Genomic DNA, 11,535 nt, shown 5'->3' with positions numbered 1-11,535 from the left:
CCCAGCGTGAACTCCTGGATCGCTGCCCCCGGAGTCACAGCCAGTCCCCTCAGTTACTCTCAGAGAAGCCGGATTTTGTGAGGAAAGTTCACTTCCACCCCAAACTAGCCCACCCAGGTTGTCCCCTGCCCCAGGAGACCAGTCTCTTACCCCAGGGCCACGGGACCCCAGTTCCTACACCAAAGGCAACGCTGGCAGCCAGGTCTGTAGGAATCTCGCTAAAGATTCGTGAGCTAAGGAAAGGGAATGAGGGTCACAAGGGGTTAAAGCAGGTAAAATTCATGCCCGGGTGAGTCGCAGTCTGTAATTCCAAACGGTGGCGGTGAAGGAAGAAACTGCCATTTTCCAAAGTCTTTTCAGGTGCCCCCAGACGGTCTCCAGGGATCCCCGCTTTGCATCCGGTTCCGGTCCCTGTAAGCGTCCAGCCAGCCCAGCGAGGCAGGGTTACCTCAATCCATCCTTACAGCTTCTTCTCCCAGAGAAGAAGGTGGCAGGGCCCCCACCCACGTGGGCTTTGCCTTCGATGGGGGGAGGGAGGAACGCGGTGGTCTGCACACGCGATGCCCCTGCCTTTGGGGTCAGCACTTTTCTGGTGCTAAAGTTCTTCGTTAGCATCCCTACGGCATTGTCAAGGTTCCTTCCCCACTCTGAACTCTAGGGTACAGATGTGGGGACCTGCATGAAAACCTCCGAAGCTTACTTTTACCAGCTTAGGTTAAAACTTCCCCAAGGTACAAGCTATTTTACCCTTTCCCTTGGATTTCCACTGCCACCACCAAACTTTATCTGGGTTCCTGAGAAAACGTAGTTTGGAAACGTCTTTCCCCCCCAAAATCCTCCCAACTCTTGCACCCCACTTCCTGGGGAAGGTTTGGTACAAATCCTCACCAATTTGCATAGGTGACCACAGACCCAAACCCTTGGATCTTAGAACAAAGAAAAAGCATTGAGTTTCCTTACAAGAAGACTTTTAATAGAAGTAGAAAAGAATCACCTCTGTAAAATCGGGATGGCAAATACCTTACAGGGGAATTAGATTCAAAACAGAGAGAATCCCTCTCGGCAAAACCTTAAGTTACAAAAAGACACACAGACAGGAATATCCATTCTATTCAGCACAGCTATTTTCTCAGCCATTTAAAGAAATCATAATCTAGCACATACCTAGCTAGATTACTTACTAAACTTCTAAGAGTCCATTCCTGTTCTGTCCCCGGCAAAAGCATCAGACAAACAGAGACCCTTTGTTTTTCTCCCTCCTCCCAGCTTTTGAAAGCATCTCATCTCCTCATTGGTCATTTTGGTCAGGTGCCAGCGAGGTTACCTTTAGCTTCTTAACCCTTTACAGGTGAGAGGATTTTTCCTCTGGACAGGAGGGATTATAAAGGGGTTTACACTTCCCTTTATATTTATGACAACAGGTGAAAGTGTTTTGCCACTGGCCATGAGGGATTTTAGAGCTTCAGGGACAGAAAGGTGGTTCCCCTTCCCTTTATATTTATGACAAGTCCGTTCTTATGTTATTTTAAAAATATATAAAAGTGTCACGGCCACACTGTGACTGACAAATAGCTGCCTTTCTCATTTCCACTGTGTAATTATAAGATAACTCCACTGGGATATAAATATTGTTCTTACAGTTCAGTGGATAGTACATAGAGCTGCACAAACAAGTCATTGTGTCAGGAAATTTTAGCTCGTACTGACTTCACTAGTGCTTTTTATCTGGCCTGTAGTAAAATGAGGCAAACATCAAGATAAGCTGATGTATCACCGTGGAAGACCTGTGTGTACCCCTGGGGTACACGGACCCCTGGCTGAGAACCACTGGTCTCCACGAATACACAAGGAAATTGGCTTCAAGACACATTGGCATCACCTGATCAGCCAGTGTCAAATGCAGGGTTGTGAAATCTCCCATCTCCGGTACCACCAGGATGTCACGGGGCAGCCCCAGCCCATCCCTTAGGGGTAGGTATTTGCCAACCTTTCCGCAGAGAAGGACCTGGGGATTACAGTGGATGAGAAGCTGGCAATGAGTCAGCAGGGTGGCCTTGTTGCCAAGAAGGCCAACGGCATTTTGAGCTGCATCAGTAGGAGCGTTGCCAGCAGATGGAGGGAAGAGATTGTTCCCCTCTATTCGGCACTGGTGAGGCCACATCTGGAGTACTGGGTCCAGTTTTGGGCCCCCCACTACAGAAGGGATGTGGACAAATTGGAGAGAGTCCAGCGGAGGACAACGAAAATGATTAGGGGGCTGGAGCACGTGACTTAGGAGGGGAGGCTGAGGGAACTGGGCTTCTTTCGTCTGCAGAAGAGAAGAGTGAGGGGGAATTTGATAGCAGCCTTCAACTACCTGAGGGGGGTTCCAAAGAGGATGGAGCTCGGCAGTTCTCAGTGGTGGCAGATGACAGAACGAGGAGCAATGGTCTCCAGTTGCAGTTGGGGAGGTCTAGGTTGGAGGTCGAGGGGAGGGACGGCATCCACAGGACAGCAACCGGGACCCCAGGGCAGGTCACAGCGGTGAGAGCTCAGCTGCCCGGCCCTGGGGAGCAGCTGGCCGCACGCTGCATGGTGGACGTCTCTTTTTCTTCCATCGGTGGTGGTTGCTACTTCAGGCTGATGGTGGCCAGTGAGGAGCTGGGAAGGCTGGGCTGTGCAGGCCCTGGGGCCCGCCCGCCCCTTCTGTCTGCAGTCCCACCCCTGTTCTGCTCCTTCCCCAGTGGCCCTGCCCCGGTTCCCCCCACAGTCCTGTCCCAGTCCACCCACCCCCTTGCAGCCCCCCCGCTCACGGCCCCAAGACCAGGAAAGATCTGTCCCGCCGCCAACTGGGGGTGAGAGCTCTTCCAGTCCCCGGGCCACAGCCGCAGCTGGGATCCGGGCGCTGGGGCTTCCCCCGCCACCTGGCACTTCTGCCAGGCACCGGGCTTGGGGTGCAGGGGTGCCCATTTTCCAGGGGGCCCCCAATGGGCTGAGGCTGCTGGGCACAGGCCCTGACGGCCCATTGGCTAATCTGCCACCGCTGCACTGCGGGTAGGGGTGCAGGCTCCCCTGGCTGAGCTGCCCTGGCAGGGCAGGGCAGGTGGGGGCAGGGGGCTCTGTGTGTGGACGGAGCGGGGTTTGGGTTTAAACACGGGTCAGAGCCATGTCCACAGGGAGAGGGGGAAGCCGGCTGGCTTTGAAACAGGGGAGCGTGGCTCCGAACTCGCTTGCAAAGCCACAGGGTGTGACAAGAGGCTCTGGCCCCATAGGGAGCCTGGGGCTGAGCTTTGCCTAGAGCTGGGCCAAGGGCATAGCCAGGTAAAGCGGGAACTGCCGGGAGGCTGCGGGGGCCTGGCCCACTGGAAATCCCGGCCCGGGTCTCCCTTTGTCCTAGTGCCTATGGGCCCTGAGAGCCAGGGCTGGAAAGAATCCGGGACAGGCGCTCACCTTCCCAGATCTGCCCGCTGGTGGAAATGCACTGGCTGGCACGGCCCTCGCACTGCAGGGTCTCCGTGCTGGAACAGCTGCTCCGACCAGGGGCAATGCAGATCGGGCACCGGCCTCCCGTCTAGACGGTGTTGATGATCGGCCCTGCAAGACCCCCAAAGAGAGGGTCGGTGGGGGTTGACGGGCAGGGCTGAGGACAGGTGCCTTCTCTACTTTGTTACCACTTATTTCTAGCACAGCAATAACTGAGATCAGGGACCTCCTTGTGCCAAGAGCTGCACAGACTCCCCAGAGCAGGGGCCCTGATTGCACTGGGCACTGCATAGATCCCCCCCAGCCTGCTACTGGGGGCCCCCATTGTGCCAGGCACTGCACGCCTCCCTCCCCTGAGATCAGGGTCCCTCCTATGGCACCAGGTGCTACACGGGACCCCACCCTTCTCCAGAAAAGAACCTTTTCCAAACCAGTTTGACACTCAGTCGGAGCCTGGGCCACTGGGAAGAAGCAGGGAGGGATGCAGAGACGTACAGACAGGAGAGAACCGGGTATTGCAGCTGTTCGTACAGCAGGTCCGGGATTGAATCTTCACAAAGACCCCATTCCCGAAGAAGAGGGAGATATTCCTGGGCGTGGCGGAGGATACACAGGAGAAGGAATAGCCTGCATTTTCCTTCGCTTCTGGTTAGAAGCAAAACAGTCACAAAAATTATTTACAGATGAAACCAGTGCCCGAGGGCTGGTGATTCCTGGGAGCCACCTCGCCCCTTTTCCTGGCGTCCCAAGCCAGAAGGGCCCATTCCCAGCATCTACTCTGACCTGCCGCACAGCCCAGGCTGGAGAAGTCCTCCCTACATTGTGCCCGATCACGTGTATTTGATGAAAGCATCTTCCAGGAGGGCAGCCAGCCTGGCCTGGGGGATGCCGATGGATGCTGCATCCACCACATCCCTAAGGAGCTTGTTAACCACCCTCCCCAGCATGTCTCGCTAAATACTTGTCTGGCACGCATCATCATGGTATCTGAACCCTGCGTCATCTTTAATGTATTATCCTCACAGCCACCTTGTGGGATGGGGCAGGGCAGTCACCCGCATTGAACAGATGGGGGAAAGTGAGGCACAGATCCTCAGCAGGACCTAACTCTTTGAAGCTCTGGGCCTAAGTGGTGTGTCCCAGGTCACACAGGGTGGCTGGCAGAGGGGGACCTGGAGCCCAGGTGTGCTAAGCCCTTGGCGCGCGTGTCCCGCCCACAGCCAGCAAACGGTCGGTGCGGAGAACGATGGTGGAAAGTCAGCGCCACCCACCCTTGACCAGTGCGTTTGCCTCCTAGACACCGAGGCAGGTGCTGTGACCAGCGGGGCAGGGCTGGGGCTGAGCACGACAGTTACTCACAGAATTTCTCCTACACTGGTAACAGGATCTGGTGAGGAGGGAAATAAAGCAGGATTTCCATTTTAATTTCTGGTGCCAGCGTCCCCCTTTTCTCGTCCGGTCCCCGAAGGCCTCGGGTTCGTGGAGGTGGCCTTGGCTGGGTTGATCTCACTCCCCCTGTTAAAGCCAGTGCCTGGGATCGGTGCTGGCAGGGGCAGGGTGCACCGGCTGGTGTCTGCAGCAGTTTGGGGCACAGAGGGATGCGACAAAGTGGGAATTGAGCTCCTATTTCTACGATGCCATGGAGTGCCTCAGTTTCCCTCTGTGCTTTGCAAGTCTGTGCAGGGCCGCCCCTCCATCCATCCCCGACACACCTGTGAGGAAGTGGAAGCGTTCTTAATGTTTCCTCTGAATAGTGTGGGGGTGCCTCAGTTTCCCCTAGGCAGTTCTTAAGTATCTAGGTGGGATAAGGATGTATGATCCTTGCAGAGCCCGAGAGGGCAGGTGTGTGCAGGGGTCTGGACACAGAGAATGGCCGACACCCTGTTTCCTGGCCACTGATGGCCTGGGCCCTTCCCCCCTGCAAGGTGAGAGCTAAAGGGTTGGAGAACAAAGGAATCAGGTGACCTCCTGGCCCGGGAAAGGGGAAAGCCCAGAGGAGGTGGGGCTGGAGGGAGTTTCAGTTTGGGGCTGGCTGGGGAGTGGAGTGAAGTGCAGATGGGGTTGTCTGGCTCACTGCCCCCCAAAATGGACCCGGCTGAGGGGTCCTGTTCTCTGCACCCACAAGCTCTGTTTTAGACCATGTTCCTGTTGTCTAATAAACCTCTGTTTTACTGGCTGGCTGAGAGTCCCGTCTGACTGTGGAGTTGGGGGACAGGACCCTCTGGCTTCCCCAGGACCCCGCCTGGGCAGACTCACTGTGAGAAGCGCATGGAATGGCAGAGGAGGCTGAATGCTCCAAGGTCAGACCCAGGAAGGTGGAAGCCGGGCGAGCTGTGTGTCCTGCAGACAGGCTGCTCACAGAGAGGAGACTTCCCCAGAGTCCTGCCTGGCTTCGTAGGGAGCAGGTCCAGAGCATCGCCCGGGGACTCCCTGACAACACCCATCCTTCCGTCCGTCCATCCTCCTACACGTCCACCCTTCCCCCCACACACCCATCCATCCATTCCCCTACGAGGCTGTCTGTCCATCCATCCATCTGCCTTCACGCCTGTCCATCCGTTCCCCTACACACCTGTCAAGGTTCCTTCCCCACTCTGAACTCTAGGGTACCGATGTGGGGACCTGCATGAAAACCTCCTAAGCTTACTTTCATCAGCTTAGGTTAAAACTTCCCCAAGGTACAAATTAATTTCGTCCTTTGCCCCTAGATTTCTACTGCTACAACCAAACTTTAACTGGGTTTACTGGGAAACGTAGTTTGGACACGTCTTTCCCTCCCAAACCTCCCAACCCTTGCACGCGACTTCCTGGGGAAGGTTTGGTAAAAATCCTCACCAATTTGCATAGGTGACCACAGACCCAAACCCTTGCATCTTAGAACAATGAAAAAGCATTGAGTATCCTTAAAAAGAAGACTTTTAATAGAAGTAGAAAAGAATCACCTCTGTAAAATCAGGATGGCAAATACCTTACAGGGGAATTAGATTCAAAACAGAGAGAATCCCTCTAGGCAAAACCTTAAGTTACAAAAAGACACACAGACAGGAATATCCATTCTGTTCAGCACAGCTATTTTCTCAGCCATTTAAAGAAATCATAATCTAACACATACCTAGCTAGATTACTCACTAAATTCTAAGAGTCCATTCCTGTTCTGTCCCCGGCAAAAGCATCACACAGACAGACACAGACCCTTTGTTTTTCTCCCTCCTCCCAGCTTTTGAAAGCATCTTATCTCCTCATTGGTCATTTTGGTCAGGTGCCAGCGAGGTTACCTTTAGCTTCTTAACCCTTTACAGGTGAGAGGATTTTTCCTCTGGAGAGGAGGGATTATAAAGGAGTTTACCCTTCCCTTTCTATTTATGACAACAGGTGAAAGTGTTTTGCCACTGGCCATGGGGGATTTTATAGCACCGGGGACAGAAAAGTGGTTCCCCTTCCCTTTATATTTATGACACGTCCTTTCTTATGTTATTACCTAAGTGTTACGGCCACATTGTGACTGACAAATAGCTTCCTTTCTCAGTTTCCCCGGGTAATGATAAGATAACTCCACTGGGATATAAATATTGTTCTTACAGTTCAGTGGATAGTACATAGAGCTGCACAAACAAGTCATTGTGTCAGGAAATTTTAGCTCGTACTGACTTCACTAGTGCTTTATATCTGGCCTGTTGTAAAACGAGGCAAACATCAAGATAAGCTGATGTACCCCCTGAAGACCTGTGTGTACCCTGGAGTACACGGACCCCTGGCTGAGAACCACTGATCTCCACTAACGCACAAGGGAATTGGCCTCAAGACACATTGCATCACCTGATCAGCCAAAGTCACATGCAGGGTTGTGAAATCTCCCATCTCCGGGTCCACCAGGATGTCATGGGGCAGCCCCAGCCGATCCCCCAGGGGGCAGGTATTTGCCAACCTGCCGGATAAAACCACAGCCAGATGCTTCCTTGCTGTTCTGCTCACTGCAGCTAACATCCAGGCACCATGTGGGTGGCTCTGCCCCTCTGCCTGCTGTCCGCTCTCCTGGCCACAGGTGAGTCCCGTGCGTCCCCGGGCACAGGGAGCCGGGTGGTGGGGTCGGGAATTCACTTGGGGAACGTGCCGCTGTGGATGGCGGATTCTGGGGTCAGGATGGAATTTGTGGGTAAAACCAGCAAGAGGAAAACCCGGTGCCACGTCCCCCGGCTGACTCGGGGAGAGCAGGGATTGGAGCCTGGGACGCCCACAGCCCACGCTAGGGCCTGGCCAGCGGGTCTGAGTCCGTCTGTCCTTCCTTCTTCTCGTTCCTCCTCCATCTCTCGCCCGAGCTTGGGGTCATCCCGATGAGGAGCAGCACCCCCGTTCACATGTCGTCCTGCCTAGAAATGTTCCCCTGCCTGTCAGTGCTGAGATTCCTGCCAGGACTCCTGGCTTCATTCCCTGGGTTTGAAAGGGGAATGGGGGTGCAAAGGGGGGGGGCTGGGAGCCAGGACTTCTGGGCTCATTCCCCAGCTGTCGAAGCGGGCTGGGGTGTAGTGAGTTTGAGCAGAGATGGCTACAAATCAGGACTCCCGGGCTCTGTCCGTGGCTCTGAAAGAGGAGTGGGATCTCGTGGGTTAGAGTGGGCTGGGAGTCAGGAGTGAGGACTTCTCAGCTGTCTTCTTGGTTTTAACCCTGAATTGAACACATCTTTTTTCTACCTCAGTTTCCATATTTCTTTGATAGGGATAATATAACTTTGCAACCATCTAGGGGCGTAGAAGGGGCGGGGAAGGTGTTCTGAGGTTTAATTGATGTTTCCACATGAAAGCTCTAAAAAAACCAAAGTGGGAAAATCTTCCTTTCTTTCTTTCTTAAAACTACCTTATGCTCATGTAATGAATTTAAAGGCCCCCATGCTCTGGAGAGGAAAGAGTTCATGCTCCTGGGATCGCTGGCTGGAGACGAACAGCCATCAATCCAAAGGCTTAACAAGCGTGAATTGTATTCTGAAGAAGAGAATTGGCAGGATCAGCGATGAAAAGTGGGCTGAAGTCGAGTGTGGCTGAGCTGATGTAACTCTGAGAGGCAGAGGCCTGGAGCAGAGAGTGACGGCGGGGTGTGTGTGTGTGTGTGTGAGAAAGGTTCACCACAAAGCCAGGCAGAAACCCCTCTTCAGAACAGCCGAATTCTTGTTTTTCTGTCTACACAGACGTCTGGGGTTTGTTCGCAGGCACAAGCTGCACCCCAGATAGCCACGTCAGCAGGTGAAAATGTATTGTAGCCACAGACACTCAGGCAGCAAACAGACTTGTCTGTGGTTTTGAGTAAGATACAAATGACCAGCTAGCAAGATGCCTTTCCCCATCCGGAGAGTTAAATGGAACTGGGCAGAACTGCTGCAAAAGCAGGTGGCATTTCTCCAAGATCTGCCTGCCCACACGTTCAGTGAGGAGGCATTGGTGGTAACAACTCCCACAGCGCCACCTCTTGGTTGCTGGTGGTATTTCGTCCACAGGCACTGCCTGGGGAGGAGTGGGGAGCTGGGGTTTGTACTGAGAAGGGATTTTTCCAACCTCCAGGGAGCGCTCTGCAATGCGAGGTGTGTGCGTCCAGAGAGCAATTGTGCTCCGGCCCCCTGCAGCCCTGCGCCCCCTCGGAAGCGACCTGCGTCACTGTCGTGGCAGAGATGAGGCTGGGTGAGTGAAAGAAGATTCCTACTAAGTGTAGACACCATTGTCCTCCTGAAGCCAGGGGTCGAACCCAGGAATCCTGGCTCCCAGCCCCTGCCCCTACTCTAACCAATAGTCTCCGCTCCTCTCCAGGAGCAGGGACTGCTCCATCTGGAATGATAATGTCATAGACGGGGGATGGGATGAGATGGGAATTGCAGTGGGTGACTGTGGGGCCTGGATCAGAAGGAGAGAGGATTTTATCGGCGGTCGGAGGGGAGATGAGATTAGTTGGGGGTGGGGTGGATGGAACAAAATGGGAGGATGAAGAAGCTGGGGGTCCACTGGGGAGCTGAGAGGTGATGCTCTGTTTCCCTTCCACAGAGGGATCCTCCTTCTCCTACACGGGTAAATCGTGCCTGGAGCCCAAGAACTGTGAGCCCGGCCCCTTCTCGCTGACCTACCCACACAATGTCACCGTGCGGGCGAACATCGCCTGCTGTGACACCGACGGCTGCAACGCCGGGGCCATCCCAGGTGTGTGTCTGCTGCAAACCTAGAGCCCTGCTCCGGCCATACCTGCCTGGAGAGTACCCAGGAGTCCTGGCTCCCAGCCCAAAGCCCCCATTCCTAACCACTAGACCCCACTCCCTTCCCCGAGCTGGGATTGAGCCCAATGTGTGGTGACTCCCCACCCTTGGCTGACTGTGTGTGTCTGACTGTTCTCAGTGCCAACTGTGAGCTCCGTCCCCAACGGCCAGCAGTGCCAGTCGTTCCTCAGAGTGGGGCCATATAACTGGAACGAGAAGGATGTCTTGGCCTGCACCGGCGCCGAGGACCATTGTGTTGTGGAATCTGGGAAATTAAGACTGGGTAAGTCCTCCAGATGCGGGCGGGGTCTGAACACAGAGTACGAGGTGGAGCCCAGGTGTCCTGGCTCAGTCCCAGCCCCCCTTGCTCTGACCCACTAGACTCCAGTCCCCTGGCAGAGTTGCAGAGAGAACCCAGGAGTCCTACTTGCCGAGATGCCAAAGGAGCACCCAAGGAGGATAAGGCCACTGCGGAGAAAGTAAATGAATTCTCTGCATCAGTCTTCACGGCTGAGGCTGGGAGGGAGATTCCCAAACCGGAGCCATTCTGCTTTGGTGACAAATCTGAGGAACTGTCCCAGATTGAGGAGTCATTACAGGAGTTTTTGCAAGAAATTGATAAATTAAACAGTAATAAGTCACCAGGACCAGATGGGTTTCACCCAAGAGTTCGGAAGGAACTCAAACGTCAAATTACAGAACTACTAACTGTGGTTTGTAACCTACCATTTAAATCAGCTTCTGTCTCAACTGGCTGGAGGATGGCTAATGACACGCCTGTTTCGAAAAAGGGCTCCAGAGGTGATCCCGGCAACTACAGGCCAATAAGTTTGACTTCAGTACAGGGCAAAGTCATTGAAACTATAGGAAAGAAGAGAACTGTCAGCCACATAGATGAACATAATTTGTTGTGGAAGGGTCAACATGGTTTCGGTAAAGGGAAATCACGCCTCACCAGTGTACTAGAATTCTCTGAGGGGGTCAACAAGAGTGTGGACAAGGGGGATCCCATGGATATAGTGTACTTAGATTTTCAGAAAGCGTCCCTCACCAAAGGCTCTTAAGCAAAGTGAGCTGTCATGGGATAAAATCCTCTCATGGCTCAGTAACTGGTTAAAAGATAGGGAAAAAAGGGTAGAAAGAAATGGTCAGTTTTCAGAATGGAGAGAGGTAAATAGTGGGAGTCCCTCAGGGATCTGCACTGGGCCCAGTGCTTTTCACCATATTCCGAAATGTTCTGGAAAAAGGGGTAAATAGTGAGGTGGCAAAATTTGCAGAAGATACAAAGCTACTCAAGATAGTGAAGTCCAAAGCAGACTGTGAAGAGGTACTAAAGGGTCTCTCAGAACTGGGTGACTGGGCAACAAAATGGCAGAGGAAATTCAGTGTTGATAAATGCAAAGTAATGCACATGGGCAAACGTAATCCCAAGTAGACATACACAATAATGGGTCAAATTTACCACTCAAGAAAGATCTTGGAGTCACTGTGGAGAGTTCTCTGAAATCATCCACTCCATGTGCAGTGGCCGTCAAAAAAGCAAACAGAATGCTGGGAGTCATTCATAAAGGGACAGAGAATAGGACAGAGATCTAACCCCAAAGATCGTGTTGCCTCAATATAAATCCATGGGACGCCCACAGCTTGAACACTGCGGACGGATGTGGTCGCCCTGTCTCAAAAAAGATCTATTGGAATTGGAAAGGCTTCAGAAAATGCCAACCAAAATGATGAGGGGGATGGATTGGCTGCCATATGAGGAGAGATTAATAAGAGTGGTACTATTGAGCCTGGAAAAGAGACGGCTAAGGGGGGATATGATCGAGGTCTAAAGAAGGTTGAAG

The sequence above is a fragment of the Lepidochelys kempii genome, unplaced genomic scaffold (genome assembly GCF_965140285.1).
Source record: "Lepidochelys kempii isolate rLepKem1 unplaced genomic scaffold, rLepKem1.hap1 scaffold_96, whole genome shotgun sequence".
Classification (NCBI taxonomy): domain Eukaryota; kingdom Metazoa; phylum Chordata; order Testudines; family Cheloniidae; genus Lepidochelys; species Lepidochelys kempii.
Note: the sequence above shows the minus strand (reverse complement) of the source record.